Source organism: Apis laboriosa, unplaced genomic scaffold, assembly GCF_014066325.1.
Source record: "Apis laboriosa isolate Shangri-la unplaced genomic scaffold, ASM1406632v1 scaffold19_cov150, whole genome shotgun sequence".
In the NCBI taxonomy this organism is placed as follows: Eukaryota; Metazoa; Arthropoda; class Insecta; order Hymenoptera; family Apidae; genus Apis; species Apis laboriosa.
In genome coordinates, this window is record NW_025222278.1 from 13,023 (window position 1) to 27,827 (window position 14,805).

General features: G+C 27.4%; 1 long non-coding RNA gene across 2 annotated transcripts; it reads right to left on the reverse strand.

Moving 5' to 3' along the window:
- Positions 1 to 11,191: 11,191 nt before the first annotated feature.
- Positions 11,192 to 14,625, reverse strand: LOC122712155. 2 transcript variants are annotated; one of them, XR_006346270.1, is made up of 4 exons: positions 14,494 to 14,625; positions 14,293 to 14,417; positions 11,507 to 12,056; positions 11,192 to 11,382 (listed from the first exon to the last, which is right to left on the reverse strand). It is a non-coding gene; the product is annotated as an uncharacterized LOC122712155 (long non-coding RNA). The 2 variants fall into 2 exon arrangements; XR_006346269.1 differs by lacking the exon at positions 14,293 to 14,417.
- Positions 14,626 to 14,805: the final 180 nt, after the last annotated feature.

A 14,805-nucleotide genomic window follows, 5' to 3' on the forward strand; every position in this document is an offset into this window, starting at 1 on the left:
GAATTTCTTTATCTTTTATTTTCCTCTTTTCCTTTTAGTTTCCTCTATTGTTGATGCAATTTGGAATTTAATTACTAAGAGAATATAAAAGTCACTCTTCTATTATTATTATTGTATTTATTAGTGTAATTGTTTCGTTAAAATTTTTGTTTAAAAATGATATATTAATAAATATTTTGAAATGATGGCAAATATGTGTGTCTGCTACTACCTAATTGAAAGCATATATGTAAATTTTAGTTTGTACACATTCTATTAAAATTACAGATTGGAACATACCTTTAACTAAGGAACTGTGTTGTAATATTTATCTTGGAATTATTTATTTTGGCAGTGTAACATTCTATTACATAAATTATAAGAAAACTTTAAATAATAATTTTCCAATAATTATTCCAATAACTTTCATAAAATAAACTGAAAAAAAAATAAAACAAATAAAAATAAAAAAAATGAATCTTATTTACCGTAAAATTACTGTAAAAATAAATAAACGTTTACTTTAAATTTCAAATTTGTGATCGGATACAAATTTACATCAACCTAAAATAAACTGTACGATATCGACTAAGCATAAATACGGATTAAAATTTCCCCTGTTTTAAGTACAAAAAGGGTTAAAGAGGAATTTACATCAATAAAATTCCCCTTCTTTCCAACGGTGAACAACACTCAACAACTTTTCCAAAAGCGTACTCGCAACATTAAACTGCACAATTCTCTCTTTCTCTCGAAAACAAGGAACAAGAAAGAAAAAACACACGTAGCAGAATCTATTTTGTCGCGTAAAAGCATTTCACCATTTTGCATGAATGTTTTTTAATTCACGCGCGATATATAAAACAGTGGAAAAATTACGAATGTCGGCAATTGAGAATGTCGAGACTTTCGTTTTCTTTTTTCCGATGTTTTTTTGAAACTTTCTCGTAAACGAATCAATGAAAGGGAATGCGAAAAATACGATATACGGATAAATGGATGAAACGATAACTTTAATTCTCATTATTCCGAAGGATTAATAAAAACTGATGGATGAAATTATACGGGGATCAATATATCGTAATGGATTTTAATTTCATTTTAATTTCTGATTTGACACTCCAATGCAAGTAACTTTTAATAGAGTCAAGTTTTTCGAGCATTTTACGACAGATATGCAAAGTTGTGAAATTTTCGCGTTTGTGCGTTGTGACTGACAGCTTTGAAAAGAGAGATCAAGTTGGGGATGTAAACGAGGTTGAAACGATAAATAGGATGAGTTTTTCTACGTTTTCTATGTAAAAATGATTGAATATTTTCTAATTGGTTATTTATTGGATTATTTTTATTTCATTTATTTATTTTTTACCTTGATGAATCGTTCAATGACGACTTGAGTAGATTTTCGTATTTAGCGTCTAATTTTCGAATTTTACGTCTAATAATGAATATTTCGTTCAAATATTCTTAATAAAAATATTTCCATGAAATCGAAGCATTTAAAAAATTATTGTGAGAAATTAAGAATGATTGAAAATTAAAGCTTATTTCACAGATATATTTTCTTCTAAGAATTAATAATTTTCTTTGAAAATTTAAAGGAGCGATATTTTGAAGATAAATTTTTTATTGATTGGTTTATTAAATTTGTTAATTGCGTAGACACTGTATGTATAATTAATTCTCTCTTTGAATGAGATTGCGAGAGAGACGAAGGGAATATTTCTATATAAATTTAATTTCGTATGCGCGCGTAGATTTAAAATGCGGGTTAATTTCCGGAGGGTAAATATTGCGTAAAGGAAGAGACCTAACGAGGGTAAAAATCCCTTTGGGAATGTGGCATTGTTCCTAACTATTGGACGAACCTTTAAATATTTATATTTTCACCCTTGAAAGCATATGACGCACAGATAACAAAGTTCCCTTCTTGATAAACGATCCGTTGGTCGAAATCAGTAAAATAAATGTTTGATGAAATTTCAGCATCATATATTTAATTATGTTTTCAATTTTATATTAAAATTTTAGAGTTTTTTCATAGAAATTTCGATGTACATCGTCAATATATCGAAATTGATATAAAAGTATATTGAATTTTAAGTTATTGGAACATAGAAAATGAATCAAAGTTTTAACATCTAAGTAAAAATGATCTATCATTGGTCAGGCATGCGAGTAAATACGAATTTAATAAACTTCTTTTTCCAATAATGGATATAAAATTTTCTTCGATAATTACTCGAATGATCCATAGATAATAAAAATCAAATTAAATTCTATACATTTTCTGCTTAAATAAAATACGAAGTTTTATAGTATGAAGAATATATGGATTTAAAAAGAAGAAGAAGAAAAGTTTTCCAAAACTTACTTCAAATTTTCCAAATAATATCGTCGAAAATATAATCTTCAATAAACGATATCGCGATGAAAAAAATATTGAATATAGATTCAAATTTTTATCACGCCACATTCGAAATGAAAGAATAGAAATCGTATATTTTAAATCAAAGTTGCAAAGTTAAAGTCAGTCAATAATGAACTTTTGGAGCTTTGGGAGCTCTGCTACGCGTACTATCAAAGTAACAAATTCAAAATAGCGTCACAATTTTGCAAATTTAATGATGCGATTATTAAAACATTGAAAACAATTCTTAAATTGTTATATTTTCATTTCATGTAACAAATTTTCTTCTTTTTATTTCTGCTTTTTATTTTTTAAAATTGTCGTTTTTGTAAATTTCTTCTGTCGAAATGCAATTAAAATTGTTTTATATTGTTATGTGAGATTAGAGAGAAATGCGTTAAGTCGTTGGATACAGAGAAAGAAAGATGTAACAAGGCAGAATGATTTATTTGAACAGACTTCTAACTAAATTGCGCTAATTTTAGCTCCTGTTTTCCTAAACCGTAACTAGCTCAAGAGCTTTAAATGATAATATATTTCTTTAAATGCTAGTAGAAGAAAAACTTGATGAAACACCTGAAGAAATGATCTCTATAAATCTTTGAAACGAATAGTTTCACGTTAAATTAGAATTTTAATTTGTATTGAAAAGTAACAAATATTCGAAAGGTAAAAATAAATTTCGTTTATTCTACGAATTTTACGCTCCAATTAATTAAAAGAACATTGATAAACTCATTTCATTTGCAATAAAAATATCTATACAATATTTCATTAATACATTCATACGTTAACAACAACAAAAATAATCAACAACAACAAAAATAAAATGAAACGTAATTTTCGTGTCACGAGAATGAATTAAAAAGTAGAATAGAATTTTCTCGAAAATTATTGGAGATTAAAACACTTACCCTCCATTTCCCTCCCAAAGCTCCACCATTTATCTCACTCTCCTTCTTCGCTCTTGCCCCAATATTTTTCCACCAGATACATCGCATACTTAAATATTTCTCGATATTTTCTCACCCTCTCGCCAATCTCTCTCACGTTGGAACGTTTCTCAATAAAGAAGAAAGAAGCTTCCAGCCACGTTTCAATGTTCCTGGTTAAATATAAACCACAACCGCTTTTATTAACGCATCGGGGTTGTTACGTCGGCCATTAACTTTCAACCGATCTCTCGCGAGTTTCCACGTTTCCGAAATACGTGAACGGAAGACAAAAATGGTGATGGAGTTTTTATTCCTCATTCGGGTCACGCGGCACCCTTGGGTGTCTATCCTATACTGATGCTCATTGACCATCTGGTTCACGTTGATGAATTTACTCGAGACCATCATTAATCAACTGCTACGATCAAATCAGGGTATTAATTATTGTTAAAGATTTCCTGATTGAGAAGAATACTTGTTAACAATTTTCTTGATAGATTTTGGTAGAACTATGCTTGGTATTTATATAGTTTTCTTATAGTTTTATATAGTTTTATTTTTCGATGACTGAAATTTAGTTCTTCGTAAGTGATGTGCGTGTTTATTTGGAAATATTGAGAATAGATAATAATAAGAGTGGAGAATGAAAGATATAAATATTTTGAATTGTTGAAGATTCTTTTTTTTCTTTTACATTTAATGTTCTTCTTATATTTGAAATTTTTTCATTCCAAGTTTATTTTCCAAGAAATTTATTTTTTAAATAAAATTCATTTCCTTAAATACGATGTTTAAAAGAAGATGTCGAATATATAGTTGACTAACAGTTAATTGTACCGAATGTTTCGAGATCAATATCTAATTAAATTTTCCGCCACTTTCAAGTTGCTCGAAAGTTACGGCCGGAGTTGGCCGCAATGATGAATTCGTTCCTGTGAATGTCGTCAACGTTCCGGAAATTAATAACTCGGAGGTCTAATGAAGCCTCGTATTAAAACGGGTGTCGTTCCAATCAAAACTTTCCTCATCGTTGGGGGAAAAATCGTGGCAGAAAAATCTAGCTTTCAAATAGCCAGATAACCCTCACAACTTGGCTACTTTTGGTTTTATGTTATAACAATTTTTGCAATTCACGGGGCGAGCTGCGTAAAATCCACTGCGAAAAAATCAAAGTGTCTTATGCATTTTTGCCGTATATACTGCTTTTTAAAATTTTATAATTTTACGTCGAACGGGAGAACACTTTTTTCCCGATTGTCAGATTATTACATTTTTTTTTTTTAAACCAGAAATTTCTCTTCTCTATTTTTATTCAATTTATTTCAATTTAAGATCATTATTTCTTTTTCAGTGAATTACAAAAGATTCTGCTTCTATTTCTATTTATTTATTATTTATTATTTATTATTATTATTATTTATTATTTATTCTTTTTATTCAATTTATTAACTTAAAATTATTACTTTTTCCTTACTTTTATATACATTGTTTTTTTCTTTCAATGTTCTTCACAAAATTGATTAAGAACATATCCTTTTTCCTTCTAATTTTATGGAATATTTATGGAGTTAATATTTTTCACTTCAACTTCAGAAAATATTAATTGATTAGATTCATAAATGGCAATTATATGTTTTTTTATGTTAGTCTAAAAATGCACTAGATTTCTGAGATATGAAACAAAAGGTACAAAGAAAGAATGGCTGATTTTAAGAAAAAGAAGATGGAAAAAGTGGAATGAGAAATATCTTCGTGGAATATCTTGATTCAGAACACCGTGGTAGTAGATCCAAACAAATTGTTCCCGTCTTTCGTCGTACAACGACGAAATATTTTTTTAATGTCGTCTAGGAAAACAAGGAGACACAAACTAGAAATTGGACGAATCTCCAGCTCCAGTCTGGAATCTCGGTAAAATATTTTTTCGTGGTTTGTGTGTGGCTTGAAGATTTGAATGTAAAATCACCTTGCTGCAAAAGCGGAGATGTGGGAATTATTTAAAATGTATGGAAATCTCGCGTCCTTGCTTGACGTTTCATTGTTCAAATCGTGTTGCACACCGTTTTTGCTTAACTTTTTCCAAATGTTCTACGTCAACGATGATTTAAACGATTCGTTGTTTCAGCGAAAATTTTTCTCGAAAAGATTCCTATTCTAAATTCTATTTCTGAATTATTTGCAAATAAACAGTTGTTCAGTTGTTTAGTTGCTCGATTCTGAAAAAAGAACAGTTTTTGTTAGTGTAAAAAATTAAATATAAAATAAAAAATATTAAAGTTATTTTGGAAATTGTCATAATTATATTTTAATAAATAATGGTTAATAAATAAAAATTTTTTATGAGATGGTATATATAAAAATGATATTGAACCAAATATTAATTGTAAAATTAATTGAAGTTATTGAAGAAATTTACAACATACCGATAATTGTACAACTATTATTTGCTTTCCTATTATTTAATGTATATACTATTTGCATTACCAGAATATGCATAGCTATCATATTTTATTAATCTGAAAAGTGACTAATCGATACTATTCATTTTACTTTACTTGTGACTGATGAATTATAGTCCTATACTACTAGTCTAATCATTTATAAGTAAATATTATAATAATAAAATATATTTTGTAAAAAATTGCCAAAAATGATTGATTTTGTAATTTAAATTTCGTATGATTTACAACAGAAGTCCATATAGTCCAGAGAGAATTTGTGAAGATGTGTAATCTACATGTCAAAGGATGACTAGTGACTCGTATACTTATCAGATGTCACAGGATTGATAGATTAGAAAATACGCGGGTCTAGGAATGCCGACATTGCTTTGTCATGGAGAATAGCAGGATAAACATTCTCAAAAGACTTGTGAGTGGCAAAGGCGAGAATGACTTTTATTTATAAGACTGAATTTCATCAAGTTCAATACAAACAGTGTGTAGAATTATTACAATTTAGAAATTTCTTTATAAATTATTTCTTTATAATTATTTCAATTTAGAAAATATAATATTTGTAATAATATTTGTAATAAAATTTAAATAATTAAAATTTTAAATATTAATTTTATTTTCTTTTAATTCTATATTTTTCTTTTTAATATTAATTTAATAATCTATCTTATAGCTAATCCTCTGTATACATTACATATTTTTAATCTTCTTTTCAATAATCTCACACATGAAATTGTGAATATTTCCACCTCATAAAATTCCAGACAATTGTATCGTTTTAATTTTAATTAGCAATTAAACGGAAGCAGGAGAAAAATCGAATAAAAAAATAAGGAAAAAAAACTTTCTATACAAGTACGATTTTGACCCATTTTAAACAAATCTATGTCGAGCTAATTTACGTTTATTTATAGATCATTTATGAATTAATCATTATGAGGCTAAAAAGCAAGTAAAACGTACAGAAAATAGGAAAAAAAGGGAAGGGAAAAGCTAAACAACGTTTAAATATTCACTTTGTGGATTTAAATTACTAACCATGCATACTACCTCGATCTTGACCCGTTTCCAACGAATTTAAAACGATCGTGCATTTATTTCATGCAAGGAAGTCGGAATTTTCCTAATTTTTCCTCGTGCACGCAAGTTTGTAGTTGAAGATTAATGCCACGAATCCGAAAATGCAACATTTCGGACGATTTGTTAAAAGCATCCTACTGTGACAATATACAGTTTTTGCCAAAAATTTTATGCGAATAAAAGAACTATCCAATGTTCTGTTCCTAGGATTTTCTCGAAATCTCGATGCATTTCTCATGGGGTAAAAACATGACAGGATGATTGGTCGTTTAGAATGATAGGTTACAATGTCGTTCCTCATGTGTGCATTATTATTATATCTACCCAAAAGTTCATTATAATTTTCTTAATTATAGATTAATAGAAAATTCGACATATTTTCTTATTTCAAGATTAAAATAATCATCAGATTATAAATCTCTTTGAAGGATTATAATTGTACGTTAAATTTAAAGAAACTTTCTTCACCAACCAATATTCCAATCTAATTTTTTTTTTTTTTTCAAATTCTCGTGAATATGCTGATAATTCTATAATACTTGAACTTTCTGTACTACATTCCTCGCAGCACATCCTTTTTTTCTTTTTTTTTTTTATAGATTAAAGTTTCACCAAGTTCTCACATCGAGCTTCGTGCGATTTCTCAGATGTTTAAGTTGAAGAAGTTTAAAGCTTTTCCATTTTCAACTTGAAAAGTTCGAACGTTTGGACAGAGGAGGGATTTTGAATTTTGAATTCGTCAAACTATTTAAACTTCGTTGTCCTGTCGCTTCTCTGAATCTCTGAACATCCAAGTTCGCTTTGAGACCAGTCATGTTTTTTTTTTCCAGAGACGCGCTTTCTACAATCAGTAAGAAAAAATTCGATTCAAAAAATCGACTATAACTATTCTATGGAACGTAGACTTGTTATAGCACTCGGAATAAGAAAGAGTTGATTCTTGGAAATTCCCATTGTGCGAATTGAGATAGCTTAGTAACTTTGTTGCAAGCAAATTCAGGGAAAAACTACTGTTCCTCTTTCCATGCAATAAAGTCTCTCTCGAACTGTGATGTGAATAAATAAATATTAATTCGTGGAGAAAAATGTACCTTCTTGTTGAAGTTAGATGATGATAATAATCTTTGAAATGTATCACGATTTTCGAATTTATAAACTAACTTCGTGATTCAAATGGAATTCCATATTTTGTTTCGACTGAATAATTTCACAGAGTTATTCATATAAATTGAATACATAAATAATTTATTATTTTCTCAAAAAAAAAAAAAAAATGAAAATAAAAATATACGAGAAAATAAAGATTTGTTCTGTCAGCAAGTAGAAAATAATGCTCCATATTTATTTCAGTCTCATCGTTTAATCGCTACTGAAATATATATTCTTGCAATTAAATTATTAGGAAATTATCGTTATCCTAAATCATCAATTCATTAATTCTGTAACCAAGAATTTCAAGAATTATCGAGAAAAATCTCGAGACGAAATACGATTAAGCAAATGTTTGATGAGATTACAACGTTCCGTGAAGAAATCCTCGATCTAAAGGGAATAGATAAAAAGATTGAGAAAGCAAAGTGAATCGAGTGCATCATTCTTCTCGAGCCGATATTTACATAATGCCTCTTGCACGCAATTCACTATGTATGACATTTCACTTGTCTGCAAGGTATGTACAGCCGTTTCGCGGAAAGGACGTCACATTTGTTGGTCTTGGTGTAGTAAAACTTTTCTTCCCCCTTTCCGTTGCATATTCCTGTGTGATTGTTCATCTGAAATTCTAATTCAAACGCCGCTGAAAATTTATTTCGCCAAAGTTCCTGAACATGAGACCCGATCACACGCAATCCTCATGTTGTTCCTAGTTACATTTGCAATTATATCAATGAAACTTTACTTCTGTGCAATTAAATTATGCACGAATTGAATTATATGAAGATTACTTGAAGATTGGAGATAAATCGTTATAAATTATAAATTGTTTGTTATGAGATGTTTTGTTAAATTAGCTATCTACTTTCGTGAATAAATTAACTAACTTTTTTTTTTCAATATTCTTACATCTATGATGCTGTAATGCTTTAAGCCTTGTCCACGTTTATAAACATTATCTGCAAATATGTATTGATATACAAGGTTTTTGGGTATTCGTGCCAGTTCATAGGATGAAGTATAACATAATAAACGTATACAATATGTTTATACATGTGATGAATGTAGATGATACTGTAGATGAATTGTTGTATCGTTGAAACAATAAAGTGGTCAAATTTTCGATGAAAATTTCGAATCACGTTCACAATATTATTGAAAATAATATGAATCGAAATATAATTTCACGAATATAATTTTACTGCTTGACAACCCTAAAACAAGGTAATAATTAGTATAATTGAAATTTAAATGAAAAAAGTTTGAATACTTACACAATTTCATTGGCACGATAATAGTATGGGATATTGATCAGGATATTAAGGGTCAATAACTGTTTATCGGCCAACAATATTCAATTTCTAAAGAATCGTTGTAAATATCAAACGTGCAGCTTTGCATCAGCGATCAGAGAATATATCTGCGTTTTATGAAGTTCCAATATAAAATAAACGAAATTCGTCGACGATTCGACTCGATGTGGAAAATATTTGTCATCGATTCGAATCGATATAAACGAATAGTAAATTATCACCATTGACATGGAAATTCATCTGATGTACAAAAGAAATTTTCGTGGGCAATCTCCATGATACAAACAATTCTCGATGAAGATTGATAAATAACATTATCTATCATTTTCACATAAAATGAAATATCTTCTTTATTTTCAAATTTTAATTTCAATAATTAATAATTTTATACTCCAATATAAATTTATACGTATGTAATAATAAATTTAAAATGAAATAAATCGTAATTTTTCCATTTTCAATCAATATATACATGTCTTAATGTACAAGGGAATAAATATATTTGAAAAGTTTATAATAATCTTAATAATACCACGAGCGGTTCGGGCATATATCGATTATCGGGTATATCGCGTGATTGCGACAATTGCAATGACGCATCGCTTCCAAGCGAAATGATATATAGAAATTTCATGCTAACAAATTCAGGACACATTGTGTCGCTTCGTGTATCATACGTTATTCAAAGATCAAACGTCGAATTTCAAAAGGTGAGAAATACGTGGAACTGATTGCTTCTATTGTCAATCTAATTTATTGCCAAGATGATGAAAATGAACTTTTCTTTTCAAAAACTTGATTATGCGATTATCAAACAAGAATTTTTTATATAATTTTTTTGTAAAAAATTTAAATTTATGCATAAATATACAAAATATAATAATTCTTTGATATGAAACTTTTCATACAACTAATTTTACTTGTAGAATATCTTTATACGAAATATTATTATATGGTAATAATAACTTGGTAGATTTTATGTATACTCTGGATCTTATTCGCTGTCCTCATCAATCTCTAAAAATTAGATCTCTCGACCATTCATTTCTCATCTTGTAGTCGAATTCTCAAAAACTGCACGTACCGATAAATGTCTGATATGTGTCCCAATTGTAGAGATTAAAGTGAACATTATTGTACGTGGAGTAGCGTAATAGTGGATTAATTTACAAATAAATATAAAATTTACTATATAAAAATATCGATAAGAGATTTAATTATACGCTGGAAATATCTGTACGTAGGCAATCAGCCAATCGCCATGTCGACAGTAAACATATTTTAGAATTCTTATTTTCTCTGTTCATCTTCGAGTTTTTAATAAAATGAATTTTCTTTTAATTCTTTTTATCCTCGAGAGAAATAAATCTATTATTCCGTTTGAATTTTCTGCTTGATCTTGTACAATTTATTTATTTGAGAAAGATAAATTGTTCTTTCCGGAAAAGAAACGATGGCTTATTATCGTTATGACTTTGAGAAAAAATTGAGAGGAAATTCTGTTACATCAGTTCGTAAATGAAAAATAAATTACACAGACTGGAAAATAATAATTAACTTCTAATTGTACCATTTGTGGTTTATTTATCGTATTGATCTTCCATATACATATAAAGATAAAGATCTTATTTTACTTTGCACATCATTCTTAATACTCTTCTTCTTATCATTCTTGATAAAAAATTCAAGATTAATCTAGATTAATGTATCTTTTTTTTTCTTTATTTGAAATTGTAATTATTGATTATAAATGTATAATTTTTTAAGGAAATATGTTCGAAGATTTGTTAAAATTAATAAAGAAGGAAATGTTTTATATATTTCAATTTTATATATTATAATTTATTTATGAATTTATATTTTCAGACGTGTAAATAAAAAAATTTTAAATAAAAATAAAACATGATTAGAGCAATTATCTTGCGAATAAAAAGAGATGCTGGTTGTGAATTCAATTTTTTTTTTTTTAATATAACAAATGTTATCTCTAAAATAAATATTTTGTAAAAATAATTTGATATGACAAATAGTATTCTTAATCGAACCGAATAAATAATCTGAAACAAATGAAACATAATGAATGAAATAAGAATATGGAGCGAAAAATATGAAATGTAAAAGTTAAATATGATTAAATTATAGTTAGATAAATTTAGTTTCACAAAATTGACTGATAAGTACTTTTATTCTTTAAACAAGTTTTAGTTTTTGTTTATTCTATTTCGAACACGCACACATTTGAACAATTTCAAATCGCATTTTCATCATATGTCTGTCGTGCAGTTTCAACTTTATCGAGTAAACGTATAAATGGAAAATACATGGCACGACGTTAAATCCTTCTCTTCGTTCAATTTTCTATTTTGCCCTTCACTCTTATATAGTGTTCTTTAATCTCCCTGGAGTGTTCTGTTAATTAAAACAAATTTACATAACACTTCTTTCTCTTCTTTCTTCGTAATTGTCAACCGCATTAATCAAATATTTATGGCTGAGTATTAATTAGTTATGACGTTTACTGGACGGGCATTTAGGTATTGCTGATTATATCCGATAGTATCATTAATCTTAATATTCAATAATCACGTGTTTCACCACCACGGTGAAATAAATATTCCATCATCGACGATCTCTCCTCCATAAACATCAAAATAATTCTCTCGATTAATTTCTGAATTTGAATTAGGTAGGTATAACATCAATTGATTTATTGCATTTGATATCGAATATTCTGGAAAAATTTTTGACATTAAATTAGTGATCTTATCTATGTAATTTATAACTTAAATTTAACAATCTACTTCAATGATGTATTATAAATTATTTATAATTCATTGAATTTCATTGAAATGTATATATATATATATATATATATTTATCTTAATAATTATTATTGAATATACGGTGATTGACAATTCTTAATTCAATTTCCATCCAATTAATTAATAATGTATATAATTAAATTTATATGTAAAGAAGAATCCAATTTCGAATGCAAAATTAATCTTTGTGATATAATTTAAAGTTTGTTTTCGACAAACGAAATACAACGAAAATCATAAAATACTGTCACACTCTTACAACATAAAATGTTCAACAGAATATTTTGTCGATTTGCGTATTTATAAACTGGCTTTAATATGAATAACTTATATATAGTTAGTTTACAAGTTTCCATCTCTCACTATTTCATCCCTTGTTCCGTAATAAGCATTAAATTATGCACTCGTGATTACTTATCCGATATTTATTAATCGTTCTTATTCCGCAATTTAATAGTTCCGTATTGCAGGTATTATATTGCAATTGCAAACCACTTTTAGATTATATGTGATTATAATTCCGAAAGAGCGCTACAATACAATAGTGGGAGCATAACTTCAGTTCAGTTTTATCCCTGAGAATATAGAATGAAATGTTCGATAAGACAAAAAAGAAAAAAGTAACAATTGACTATTATAAATTTCAATTATAACACTATATATGATGACGCTTTGTTAATTATTTGCTTATTACAAAGAGAAGTACAGAAACTTTATTTGCCGCCGCCTTTGTTTCGATGGTACAACATTATAAATAATCGAGATAGTTATGATGCTGTTCGTGTATATGATAATGCACGCAGTTTGAATTAAAACAGACTGAGATAATATTGTATTATATATTATATACTTGGACCAATTTATAATTTCTAGGAAAAAACTGGAGATTTGGATGAGATTTAATTAAATCTTTTTTGAATGAAAATAGTTTTTTTTCGTGAAAAAATTCGATCTGAATTTTTGAATGGAAATGGCAATGAACATAAGAAAAGTTTTATGTGATATTTTGATTTTTTTTTTCTTTTAAAGCAAGATATATTCTAGCTTTGGAAATTTAAATTGCGTTGGAAAAAGATTTGTTATATAAAAATAAAATAAGCCAAGAAATATATAAATATTGAAATCACGAAGTTTTGATTTTGAATAATTTAAAATCGTGATATTATTTATTTATTATAATTTAATAAATAATATATAATAAATACAAATATTTTCTATATTCAAAAATTTAAGATAAATATAATCATTTATGCATTTTTCATAATTAATTATATGAGAAAATATCGATATGAATCTCCTTAATAATAGATTTACGTCACAATTCTATTTCCATAAGAACAATACAAAATTGCACATTTATAAGTGAAAAAAAGAGAAAAACCAAAGCCTCTATTGTATTGCCACGAGAATTTATATATTTAAGATTATTATTAAAATTAAAACGTTAACAACTGCTGCATAATTCAAATCAATCTGATATCAATTCGGAAAAATTGTAAAATATGAATCTAACGAAATAATTTTTGTAATAAATAAAAACAATTTATCGCACAAATTGGCTTTGCAATAATTATTAAGATCCTGATAACGATATAATTATTTAAATAAAAAAATGACAAATTATAAATGGCACTTTATTACTTGTTATCAGTTATGCAACGAAAAAAATAAATAAATTAAAAAATATCTAAAAGATAATTTAATTGATATTGTGTTAATTGTGTTAATTGTGTTAATTACATGTTAGAATTTCTTTTTTAATAGCAATTTATTAAAAATATTTTGAACAATTTTATACTATTATGTAATTTCGATCACATTTAGCAAATTATTATAAATAAATCCTTGAAAATTTAATTGATCTGATATAATTATTTAAAAATTTTTTATTTATTAACTTTGTAAATAATATAAGTTAAAATACTTTGAATACATTGAAAACTTTTAATATTCTATTATTTTGTTCTATAAATTTTTTTAATATTTAATATTATCAGAACAATAATAAAATTGTTCAAAAATTCAAAAATGATAGAATTTTAAAAGTTAATTTCAACAAATTTTCTCTTCAAAAATATTATTCTCTTCTGTATTAAAATGTCCTATTTTAACATAAAAATATTTGAATTTCCCTTACACGTTTACCTTTCTAAGTAAAGTTAAAAATAGGACGATGAAATTACAAATTTCTCAAATCTTTCGAAATGCTAGATAGAAGAATTGAGAAAAGTAATATTGTTCCATAACCCATTATGTTCTATAAACATTCTCTGGAATCAAAACGTTCGAAATTCTTAAACGAATTTCGTTGTAAAACAACTTTTTACAAGAAATCATAATACATACATGGCAAATTCGATCGATAATTTTCCACATCCTAGGCATAACTGGGAAATCGAATATCCAGAACACCAAAGTTTCCTCCTCGAATTGAATCTTGGCTCGAATCCACGAAAAAATGGCGGATCAGTGGCTAGATGTAACAATCCGAGCTTGTGTTTGGAATACAGATAGCCGCGTTCTCCTCGATAACCATCGAAATCCCTACTCAAATACCTGTTCTCGCGTCGAGAAAAAGATGGCGAAAGGTGGGGCGGAACAGGATGAAGGTTTGACCGCGAGGTTTCGTGTTCAATTCAGTATTATTTCATTCGTTGC